This window comes from Procambarus clarkii, chromosome 53, assembly GCF_040958095.1.
Source record: "Procambarus clarkii isolate CNS0578487 chromosome 53, FALCON_Pclarkii_2.0, whole genome shotgun sequence".
Lineage (NCBI taxonomy): Eukaryota > Metazoa > Arthropoda > Malacostraca > Decapoda > Cambaridae > Procambarus > Procambarus clarkii.
Window position 1 is genome coordinate 25,709,251 of NC_091202.1, and position 13,479 is coordinate 25,722,729.

The window sequence follows — 13,479 nt, forward strand, 5'->3', positions numbered from 1 at the left end:
TTGCTATATCTTTCCAGCCGGCAATTGACACCAAGTGCCCTCGACAACCATTCATTTCCAACTCCCTTTCTTGGAAGAATGCCACATATGATCAGGATTCCTCCCTTGCTCTTAACTAATTATATGGCTGCCTTAAACCTCTGTATCAGTTCCTCACTCCTAACTCGTCCAACATCATTACCACTTGCATTAATACAAATAATGGGTTTGTTCCCATTTCCAGTCATAATATCATTCATGTTGCCAACAATATCACCAATTCCAGCTCCCGGATAGCAAACCTTTAACCTGTTCCCCCTGTCTCTGGCACAAAACGTTCTGTCTAAAATACCTCACCTGGGAATCTCCCACAACCAAAATTCACTTAGTTCCTTCCTTTACCTTTTGAGCACTTTGAGGTACCTGCGCTTCGTTGCTTTGCCTTTTTAACGAACTGTAAGCTCACCACAGAACTCTTCCTCCAACACGGCAAATGCGTTAGAGGTCCTTAGGACATCAGTAGGCGGCTTGGCCAGCCTTCTTAAGGCCACTGTCCTTTACAACTTGCCAAGACGAGGTCTTTTTAATACCAGTCGCCTCCTTTGTTTCTTCTTGATATTGTTTCAGCTTTCGTACCACCTTCGTTGGATTCCGTAGGGAATCCAATTCTGTCCTCAGAGCTCCAACTAGATTCATCAGTGTCTTCACTACACCTTCCATTATTGCTATGATAATGTTACTACAATCGGAGCTCCAGCTAAACACCCTTCTCACTGTGAATGACAAGTGACTACTCTTTATTAGTTCTGTAATTCCTTTTAACAAACTTGTAAGTTGTGTGGGGTCTATTTTCTCAGATTCCACAGTTCATAACATGGCATTTATACAAATTGAATTCCATTTTCCACTTGACACTCCAAGCACTTATTTTATCTAGATCAATTTTAAAGGCATTGCAATCGTCTGCGTCTTCTATGTTCCCCAGTATCTAAGCTTCATCTGCAAACATGTTCACATAATTCTGTATTCCTTCTGGTAGATTGTTTATGTAGACGAACGTTGTTCTTTTAGATTCAGCTACTCAGAACAAAAGTTCAAAGAAGCAAGGCTATAGTGAGTCCATGGTGGACTGGACTTACATTACTGGTGCAAGAACTGAATCCTGAGGTACTCCACTAGTAACACTTCTCCAGTCAGCTACAATGTCTGATTACAGCCCTCATGCCATTTTTTCATACATGTCGGAAGTCTCCCTGTCACCCCCCTCCAACATGTTCGTTTCCAGGACAGCCGTTTATGTGGAGACAATCAAAAGCATTTTTTTTTTAGGTCCCGATAAACAGTCAACCCAACCACTTTTTTCCTGTAATAACTTTGTAGCTCTACCATAAAAACAAAGATGATTTGTTACACAGGACCTTCCTGTTCGAAAATACCATACTGTCTGTTCTGTCCATTATGTCATTACTCTCTAGGTCTTCTACTCATTTGACTATTTTTTCTAGTGTTTGAACTACCACGCTTGTTAATGATACGGGTCTATACTTTAGTTTCCTCTCTACTACCACTTTTATAGATTGGTACCAAGTTTGCCTTTTTTCCATATCTGCTAAGATTCCTGTGCAAAAGAATGTCTGGAATATTAATTGGAATGGAATGCTCAGCTCAGTTGCACATTCTCGCACCCAAGCTGAAACTTCATCGGGATCACCCGCTTTATTTCCTCCTAGCCCCATGAGCAATTTTTCCCACTTCGTCTCGAGATACATCTATGTATTCTATGGAGTGCTCTGGAATTGGTCCGGCTCTGAAATTTTGTACAAACACATTTTGGAACTATTCATTTAGCATTTCACACAACTGGAGGGTGGGAGGGAGGGAGGGGGAGGGAGGGAGCGAGGGAGGGAGGGAGGGAGGGAGCGAGGGAGGGAGGGAGCGAGGGAGGGAGGGAGGGAGCGAGGGAGGGAGGGGGAGGGAGGGAGCGAGGGAGCGAGGGAGCGAGGGAGCGAGGGAGCGAGGGAGGGAGGGGGGAGGGAGGGAGGGGGGGAGAGAGATGGAGAGAGATAGAGAGAGAGAGAGAGAGAGAGATAGAGATAGAGATAGAGATAGAGATAGAGATAGAGAGAGATATATAGATATATATATATATGGCTTTACAGTGAATATTTTATTATTGAGCAGAGCTAATTATTCCTCTCTCCATCATTAACTGTATCTATGGAAGCGAATGAAATGTGCTTTTGAGATATGAAAGCATGTTTGAATATCCATCTTTTATACCATATCTACAAGGTCATCGAGTAGGTATGTACGTACAAGGAAGTGGCATATAGAATCCCTCCTGTAACATTAACAAATTTCTGGTGTACCAAGTCCTAATCATGAAATACATTAAATATCTCATTAATGGCTGCACTCAAAGTAGTAAACCGTATATTAAAAAAGGCCTCTCACTTTCGTGATCGACACAGTACACACACAGCATCTCATTTTTAAGCTTTCTGAGAACACTTTCTAAAATATTTGCCCTTTCTAAAATATAGCTTGTGTATTACTGTGTTGTCTAATACAATTACATAGAAGCTAACTATTTACAAATTTTCATAGGCATGAGACTAATAGTATACATCCAGAACACACCTCTCTCCGGGTAACAGGCACTTGTTCTATAATGATTCATGAGACAGTAACTCACGACTACCACAAATTTGAATATCTACTCATTTACTCAAATTTACATATTTTAGCTGCTTGTCCTATTTGCTCATTTTAGCCAACATTGTTATATCTTGAATTAAACAGCACAAGTATAATTGTGCAATTTCTATTACACTTTAATGATACATTTCAAGATTCGTGTAATTTTAGAATGCATTGGTATGATAACTATATATCATTCATACAGTATATGTCCAAACCACACATCAGAAAATAAAAATGTTATAAAGTTTTAGTCCATCCAGGACAGACCGAAACATCATTTCTTCACTTTCTGATGTGTGGCTTGGACATGATATCTTCAGCCATGTTACTGTGACTCATCATGATAAATTGTCTTAAAAATAAAATACTTGACCTCAGTAATTACTATTTACTCCGATTCCAAAATTAATAACATCCTGTGCAATATACAAGAGATATCATAATACCAAATGGTATAACACACAACACTTTTCAAAATGGTTAAGGTTATAATGGCTATTACAAACTGTTTGGACATTAGACACACAGGCACATTACATTAGTCCATAAAATAATGTGTGCATTTGTGCAAGTAATTTCCAACAGGTTAAGAAAAAAAATCATAAAAACTAGAGTAAAGGAAACTAGTTAATTATACATTTTAAATCAAGTTAAATACTGTACTTATTAAGTATTAAGTACAGCGGTAATAATTTCTCCATTATGCAGTTTTGGCATATATACAACATTTAACATTCCATCACATATTCAAACACAAATTAAAATACCGTTATTAAAACTGCTTCTGAAAGTATGAAAATGTTACTATTGTATGTGAAATTATGAGACTAGAAATGATGTATTATCCAGAATTGTTATGACTACAATTTGTGTCTTTTGTATCATGTATAAATTCAATGATAATTTATTACAATACTCAAATGATCATTCAAAGGTATTTGGAACACAAATGATGAACTAATTATTTCCAATATCTTCAAATTCTTATTGGTCGTTTTCAAACCAACCACTGTACATATACAAATGACGTAACATAATAAAATATCATAACTACAGTATACCAAGATGATATTTAAGACAATTATCCTCAAAGTTACAATAGTATTTAAGTTCTAGGCTGCTTACAAGAGCTTCCTAAACTTTTAAATGAATAAAGTGATACATATGCTGGATTCACTTATTATTTTTTTATGACTATAGTCTTGCCTTAACCCTTTTACAGTGGCACCATGGTTTCATTATACCTTGGATATAAAAACTTAATGTTTTAATATTTTGCATTTATTTAATACATATCTTGTAAGAAAATGTCTTGCTTTCAACCTGTGCAAAAAAACAAAGTTTTGAGTGTAATGAAACACCTCTTTCTGGTGGATCCTCAGTGGCTCTCTATTGTTAGCCACCTGGTTAGCTCGCCAAATCAAATCCTTGCGAGTCATTAACAGCCGACTAGAGGCCAAAACCTGGCCTCCTCACAAAGGTGCAGAGAGCAGGGGTTCCTTTATCACTCTCACCGAGAAATCAGCCACCAGAAAGGTACAGTAAAACAAAATGGTCAACAGCAAGGCAAATCAAAGGAACCCAGAAAATGAGACCACAGTAGTTAGGTTGTTGCTACTAGAGGGTGAATGACCTATCACCAGGTGGCAACACCAGTAGCTCCCAGATTGGCCAGTGCAGCACCTCAGTCATCCAACCAGGTTCAATAAATTGATGCTGCTCACCACCTGAAAGGGACCCTCCTTTTCCCTTTTCACCTGAAAAGGGAAAGGAAGGGTCCAGGGAGACATTAAGGACCCACTAGAAAGAGACGTTTCATTACATTTAATGCTTGCTTTTGGGGTTCCACAGTGGGTCCCCATTACTATTTCACCATGGAGAAGAAAAAAGGGAACTCCGTGCCTTTGTGATGGAGATCAGGTTTGGGCTTCTGATCCCCAGTAGACTATTAAAGACTTGTAAGAGCCTGGTATGACTGGATGCGTGAGGAGCTAAGCAGATGACGAGCAACAGTGAGCCACTGAGGAGCCTTCGCAGAAAGAAAAAATAGTTCAATTTAATTTTGTTTCATATAAAAAATTAAAAACACATTGGTGATAACCCAGCGTTGAATGAACATTTCACTACAATATAAAAATTAAACAAATCCACTTTTCTTTACAGAAAATAAAACAATTTCTTTTCTGTTCCCACAGTTATCTCACAAGACATGAGCTAGCTGATATATTGTACTGTAGAGTATATACAAAACTAAGCAAAACTTTATATTCATCAAGTTAAATGTTGCAGTAACCTGCACTACACACATATACATATATATACAGTATATATATATTACAATTCATACTCATTCATCGAGCTCCCGTGAGAAGATTATTTCTAAATTTAAGCCTTTTATTATAAATTCTTAGATTTAATGTCCTCTGACAAACTGGATTTAGTTTTTCTGAACATTTTATTAGTTGCTAAAAAAACAAAAATTTAAGTATACTGTGACGATAATCTCTTTCAAGAGAGATTGAGCCTGCTCTTCCCTACACATTTACGTCGTTCAAGTACAAGATACTATATTGAAGATACGTCCACCAGTATCGCCAAACGTTTTGCCCAGGAAGCAAATCGTACCATGCACACCCTGACACACCAGCTACAGCCCGCCGTAACCAGCAAACTGCTCATTCTCCGCCTGCCTGTTGCTGATTGGCTGGTGTCTCGCCGCACCTGCACTCACGCCACCACCAAGAGTCGACGTCTGGGCAGCAGCACGCCGTACTCCTCAGAATATCTCTGTGCTCCTTGGAGTTGACATCTCTCGCTAGTAGACTAAGCCTTGGCTTTCGTGTACTAAGGGAGGTGGCAGCTTGAAGCCAGTATTCCAGCACCTCACTTATTTGATTTATTTTAACTTGCATTCTTGTCTTAGAGTAACTTTTCATTACCAGTAATTATTCATGTTGTTTTGTTTGTTGACCTGTTCTGAATTTTATGAGATTGTCTTTATTCATGTCTTGTTTTCTAGAGTAATTAAAATTTCATTGTTTATATACTTTGTGTTTTGTGTGTCTTCCCATTACCTTACCACAGACGAAAGGACAAACTTCTCTTTTTTTTTTGTTATGTGACGAGGCCCTGCCCCCAGCTTTTGAAACAGCCGAACACCAACGCTTTACCGTCACATTACATACAAAATAACAAATGTTAAAAAAATACTGACTACTTTGGCCTTTGATTCCAGCAATAATGTATCTGGGTATCGAAATAAAACTGATATATTTAGTGTTGATCACTATCAGGTTACATCATCCCAGACATGGATACATAAAGTGGCAAGAGATCACTAAAAGAAGAGTAAGCAGTTACATGATTGCCTTGACATATACTTAGCTAAATTTATTTGGCATCCATGCTCTAAACTGGGTCACCTCTTTTAGGAACACAGCACACCATCTTTTACACCAAGGTGAATGTTGCAGCACACCATCTTTTACACCAAGGTGAATGTTGCAGCACACCATCTTTTACACCAAGGTGAATGTTGCAGCACACCATCTTTTACACCAAGGTGAATGTTGCAGCACACCACCTTTTACACCAAGGTGAATGTTGCAGCACACCATCTTTTACACCAAGGTGAATGTTGCAGCACACCATCTTTTACACCAAGGTGAATGTTGCAGCACACCACCTATTACACCAAGGTGAATGTTGCAGCACACCACCTTTTACACCAAGGTGAATGTTGCAGCACACCATCTTTTACACCAAGGTGAATGTTGCAGCACACCATCTTTTACACCAAGGTGAATGTTGCAGCACACCACCTTTTACACCAAGGTGAATGTTGCAGCACACCACCTTTTACACCAAGGTGAATGTTGCAGCACACCATCTTTTACACCAAGGTGAATGTTGCAGCACACCATCTTTTACACCAAGGTGAATGTTGCAGCACACCATCTTTTACACCAAGGTGAATGTTGCAGCACACCATCTTTTACACCAAGGTGAATGCAGCATGGCATTTTTACACACCAAAGCAACTACATTATATGATGCAATTGTTATGGTGTTGATACAAGTTTTTCCTACCAGGTAGATTTACTATTATATATAATGCTACACAAGTACAGCTCTCATGCCAATGGGCTGCCACAATCTTCTTTAACTATAATAACCACTTATTAATCATTTTACCTAAATGAAAATTCTACAAATGTATCAAAATTGTTTCATTATAGAATATCTTACTACAATATATATATATACACAATTCTTCAAGACTTTAAATATATGCAAATCTCCAAGAAAGTTGTATCACAGAGAATGGGACACTTTGCAAATTCAAAAGCTGTTTAAAATAGAATGATGCAACTTATTGTTACTGAGGCACAGAGAGGTATTATTAAAATGAGAAAGAATGCACAAAACTTAAAATAAAACCAGCGTTGAATGTAATGAAACGCCAGTTTCTTAGTGAGCCCCGGAGGCTCCCTGAAGCTATCTTACTGATCAAATGCCATCCTGCTTGATTGAGTGCTTTGTAAATCTACTAGGAACCATGAGGCGAAAGAAGCAATGGCCTATGAGCACTTTACATGTAAAGTATGTCATACTTGCCATCAACTGGGGAAGGACACAGAAAAGAAGGCGCATCAAAACAGACCACTGTCTGGTTGAAAATTGTGAGCTACGTCCTCACAAACGTAAAAGAAAGCCCCCACAGAAAGCAAACAAACAAGTAAAACTTCGTCCAACTAACCCTCCGCTCGTTAGCTCCATACCCCGCAGGGAGGATGGGAAGCTGGCCTGGGTAAGTCTGGCCGCCATCATCCAGTTCTTTGAATGATGAAAACAACAAACCGGAGGGAGGGCGTCAGGAAGCCTCTGGGACTCGCCCAGAAACTGGCATTTTATTACATTCAACGCTGGTTTTCTGTGAGTAGCCCCCGTTGGCTCCCTGAAGCTAACTACCCACAGAGAAAGAAAACAGGGAAGAACCTGGGAGGCAGCAGCCCCGCAGAACAACCCAACAAAGATAGCCGGGTGCTACAATAGCCCCAAAGCAACAAAGCCACAGAGGGCCCGGGAGGAACACAAGACCTTGCAGCAAAGACCATCAACAACCCCCAAACCCCAGAGCCCGAAAACCATCTAAAACAACCGAAAGAGTGGCATACCAGTACTTCGAACATCATGGTCACGAGGGGGTAGACCACAGGCCGGCTAGACAAAGATACTGTGAACAACCCGACACACATTAGCCCTGTAACAGAGAACCATGGAAACCTGATCAACCCAGATCACGGCCACCGACACAGAACCAATGGCCCACAAGTAATGGCATAAAGCCGTTATCGGACACAGCACCTGATGCACCCCCAGCCAAATCAACCAAACATCCATAATCAACGGACCCCTATGGAAGCCCACTATTTCCTTCTCCAGAAAAAAAGGAGCAGGCTGAAAACGAAGAAAACGACCCACCAAAAACAAGCACGAACCGAAGAAACCACCATAAATCAAGGTGAAGAAAAAAGGAAAGATCCCAATCCAAAGACCATGAAGGCTCAGGCAGTGCATGAGCAGGCCGGAGGTGAAAACGCATGAAAAAGCTAGCTTAACGGAGCAAAAAGTGACATCCACCCCATAACGCAAGCAAACGCAAGCTGCAGCAGCTTTGCCAACGCCGCACGACACGAAGCAACAGTATCCGGCAAGAGAAAACCAAGAAAAACCAAGAGAGAGAGAGGACAAAAAACCTGGTTAACACTGATGAAACCTGACGAAGAGAAAGAAAAAGGAGAAAAAAAAAAAAACAAGAAACTTCACACTGTCGCTGATGTGTAAACCGCAAGTGGGACACCATGTAAGAAGCCACCTGGTCACCAAACAAGTAAGTAATTATCAAAAAAAGGCACCAAACCGGGAAGGCTATGTAGCACAACCAAATGTGCAGAGTAATCAGAGGGCACTAAATATCACCAAGGATGCCAATACGAGAACAGAAATGCATAAGACAAACGATATCAAAAGTATCAGATTCACCAAGAATTCTATCGAGGGACACTTGATCGCGAGGGACGGTCAGAAAGCAAAACACACGCTTGTCCTGGAAGTCAGGACATTCAACAAGAATGTGCATGACCGTAAGAGGAACAATGCAATTTGGACAATAAGGAGCAGGGTGGCGCTCCATTAAGTGACCGTGAGTTAAACGTGTATGACCAATACGTAACCCAGCCAGAGCCGTTTCCCACCGCCAGTTACGGGGGTAGGAGGAAGGCCACAGGGACACACGACCCATTTGTGGGTCCTCACAAATAACAATTCTTAAAGAAGTATTACTTGGACTTAAGAGTACTCAGTTTGTTACCAGTAATAGAAGACCAACAACCCTGCCAACGGGCAAGGATGGAGGAATGATTAACTGGGAAAATGTCGGAATGAGGAATACCTTTACAGGAGATGGGACAAGTGCGGATAGCTTCCTTAGCGGCAGCATCTGCTCGCTCATTTAAAGAGACACCAACATGGCTGGGAACCCAGCAAAACTCTACTGACTTAAAATTTACTGGAGATAAGAAACAGCCAATGTTGAATCTCGATGACCACTGGGTGAACCATATTAAAGGACCCCAAAGCCACGAGGGCACTACGAGTCAACTACCACCACAAAGAAGGATTGCACCGAAAAAGCAGGAGACGAAGAGCATAGACAACAGCATAAAGTTCTGCTGTGAAGATGTTAGCCTCCGGAGGAAGCCGACACATATAAGTGTGGTCAGAAAAAACAGCAGAGGAGCCCCACACTGTCAGACCAAACAAATGGCAATACACATGTGCAGAAATACAAGACACACAACATGGAGGAGGAAGTTGAACCAATGAGGTACCTCACTGGCCCGACCACCTAAAAGAGGCGGAGCCGCAGAAACGCGCCCGGATTTGGACACCAAGCAAGCAGCGCCTGAAACCAAGGCTGGGCCGGCCACCACGAAGAACTCTTCCCCCACCCCCACCCCCCACCCCCACCCCCAAAAAAAACGGATTCCAACTAATCAGAGCAACAACTGGACTGGGGTAAAAAAGTACAGGAACCCCCAATGCAACGAGTCGTGTCGAAAAGCATCCACCACGAGAAACTCACAGTTGGAGAATGGTGCCACATACAATGGGAAACACTGAAACCATGCTGACGTGAAGAGGTCTACCTTTGGGCGCCTGTATGTTCCTCAAAGACAACCCTCAAATTCGCCCAAGGCGAGAGTACACTCGGAAGAAGTACCATGGTACGACTGAGCCCACAGGGGTTTTCCAGGACCTGCAGAGTGAATAAGCCCTATGGGAAGCCCAGGTACTGGGGCCAGCTAAGCTGGTAAACCCTGTCTAAAGCAGGCAAACTGACTACAAGTAGCAGTTGTGAAACCTCAAGGGCAACCTTGGAGGACCACCACCACAACCTAGACTAAGTCTAATAAGGCGCTGGGCAAACCACCACTGCAACATACTAAAATGCCAAAATGAAAAAGGAAAAACCCTGAAATCTTACAAGCAAACTAGCAGCCAGAGAGAAACATCAGCCGCCGCAAGACAGTAATGCAGGCTGCGCTAGCCACAGTGTGCCCTACCAGCATCTAGGGAAGGTGGCGCTAGGTGCATGCTACTCCAGTACTCGAAACTCCTGGCAACATGCACACACCTGTTTCATAACACTGCTGCAAGGACGAAACACCAAAAAAAAGAAACATGGAGCCAGAGCAACAGCAACCACCTTGCACGACTACATCAGTCAAAGAACTGGATGGTGGTGGCCTGACTTACTCAGGCCAGCTCCCCCTCCACCCTGCTGAGGGTGGAGCTAATGAGCAGGGGGGGCTAGATGGATAAAATTTTGCTTGTTTGTTTGTTTGCATTCTGGGGAAGTTGTTTTGGGCTTGTGAGGAGCATAGCTTGCAATTTTCAACCACACAGTAGTCTGTTTTTATTCACCTACCTTTCTGGATTCTTTTGCGGTCAATGGCAAGTATGACATACTTTACATGTAAAGTGCTCATAGACCATTGCTTTCTTCGCCTCGCTGAGAGGGCCAGTTTCTGGCTCGTGGTCCCCGGTAGACTTGCAAAGAGCTCCAAGTGATGACACTCAAGTAGTATGGCACTTGATCAGTAAGATAACTTCAGGGAGCCGATGGGGCAACCCACAGAAAACCCTATTATATACCTACATAATATAAAGACACTTATTAGACTATCTATCCAAATCAATTATGCAGTTGTGTCAATTATATAATAGATATTTTAAGGTTTACAAAGTCTGCTCAAAGCAGATGTATTACAAAAAAGGCAGTTTATGAAATACTACAAACTAGTAAATTTTACAAAATGTATTACCATCCACTTGGTGTGCAAAGCTCTAGTCCATCTTGCACAATGTCCTATTCCCAGAGAAGTACCTTGACATGTTTTATTACCTATGGCTGATGTAACAATTGACAATTGACTGTTTATTGTTTGTTAATTGATGTTAGTGGTACAGTAAGCCTGATACAAATAATTTATTTTAGAACCTATAATAATAAGTAATGATACAGTAATTTTTTATCACAGACAATAATATAGGATAAAAAACCCAAACTTATGTATTTATGCATTTTATGTAAAGATTTGAACTACACAAAGTCTTTCACACACTCCTGAGTGCATCATTGTTATATTAAGTCTTGTCCAAACCATATACTCAGACCTTGATAATCCACCCAGGAGAGTGCAAAAGTCTTGGTGTAGTTCAAATCCTTAAATTACACACACAAATACACAAGTGAATTTATTTATTTGATCCTAACCTATAATTATAATATAATGATGATAGTACACTAATGTAATAAATAATACTAATACTGTACAAACAATACTACTAATCAAATTAATATACCGTACAAGAATAAATAATAATAATAATGGTTCACCATGAAAACAACATATCCGATTCATATTTGGAATTCCAATATAATGCTATATAACCTTTATATCTATACAGTACAGTATTTATCTATACTGCTGAACTAACCAATTAATAATCAAATTATCAAGACAACGTTCTATAGGCATTATTTTTTGTGAATAATTAAACTTCCATGATGAGAAATTACTTTTAAGTCTAATTCTCAAATAGAGTAAAAGTTTTATGAGGCACTCTGTATTCAACTAGCATTAGTAATCCACATTTCCAATACCTACCAATACAATGCAATATTTTGATGATAGCATTAAACACACTTCCATCTGATTGACCAAACCTGTGTACTACATTCCATTTTGCCTTTGATTTCTTGAGCTCTTGGAACAGATGTGGGAGATAATATGGACCCTTGGGATAAGCAAGTAATTATCAAAAGAAGGCACCAAACCGGGAAGGCTATGTAGCACCATCAAAAGTGCGGAATAATCAGAAGGCGCTAAATATCACCAAGGAAGCAATAAGAGAACAGAAACGCACAAGGCGAACAATACCAAAAGTTTTCGATTCACCAAAAATTCTATCGAGGAACAAGTGACCGCGAGGGATGGTCGGAAAGCAAAACACACGCTTATCCTGGAAGTCAGGACATTTAACAAGGATATGCATGACTGTAAGAGGGACAATGCAACTTTGACAATAAGGAGCAGGGCGGCGCTCCATTAAGTGACCGTGAGTTAAGTGTGTGTGGCCAATACGCAACCTTGCTGGAGCAGTTTCCCATGGAAAAACCATGGAGAAATGCACTCTGACTTAGAGTGACCCTCGTCCCCACACACAGGACAGAGAGAGACAGTACTGGAGCAGTGGAGGACTCCATGCCCAAACCTCCAGCACTTATTAGAGCTGAGGAGAGGGAATGTACAGGACAGAGGACCTGGCACCAGCAAGAATGACAAGAGGGCAGAAGAGTCCTACCATCAAAGGTAATCTTCACAACCCGAAGGGGCAGACGGCAACGACCACGAGGGGGACGAGTAAACGTGTCTACCTGGAGGACAGAATGGCCCTGGGGTTCGAGAATATGCCGAATATCATCGTGGCAGTCCTGTAGATTTCGAACACTGGTTGCAACATGGGGAGGGAGAATAGCGCCAACACTGGCATTCAACCAAGCGTTCTTGGAGACCTGAACAGGGGTCTCCTCAAGGCAGGATAAGGCAGCCAAGCGGGAGGCTGCATCCTGAGAAGGAGCAGCAACAACACGTGTACCAAGACAGGTGGGGGGTTGAAGGTAACAAGAGGCATCTACGGAATCAACAAGATGCCTATGGAGGGAGAAATTGTCAGGAGGAGTAGAATCAAGAGGGAGGAGATCAAAGTATTTGGCAACACGAAGCGGGACCAAACAAGGCTTGATACGCATCAGGACGGGAAGGAATCGAGCGAGTGCGGTCGTGGCGCGGACGGCATTGAGAATTCCCAGAGAGAGAGAGAGAGAGAGAGAGGTTAAAAGGTGCAGTAGTCACAATGAGAGACTGAGCCGTACCAGGGGACGGGGTGCCAGGGGACTGTGGGCTTGTGGCTCGACCCAACCACAGAGTAGGGAGGGGAGTAGTCATGAGGGTCAAAGAAGGAGCAAGGTCAGGGCCCAATGCAGCGGGGGGCTACAGAGTCCAGTCTTCCAATACAGTCCGACTCGGGGGCTTGGTCGCCCACCCCACGAGCCTGAGACAGTACAAGAGGAACATTCACAGACAAAGACAAGAAGTAACACTTTCATTCACGAATGTGCCCCCACACCCACCATGGAGCCACAATTAGAGGCAGGACACCCAACAA

General features: G+C 41.8%; 1 protein-coding gene across 3 annotated transcripts in view; it reads right to left on the reverse strand.

Moving 5' to 3' along the window:
- Nucleotides 1-13,479, reverse strand: part of Naa35 (N-alpha-acetyltransferase 35) — a 55,308-nt gene that overhangs the window by 1,991 nt on the left and 39,838 nt on the right. The gene's annotated exons all lie outside the window — the stretch shown is intronic.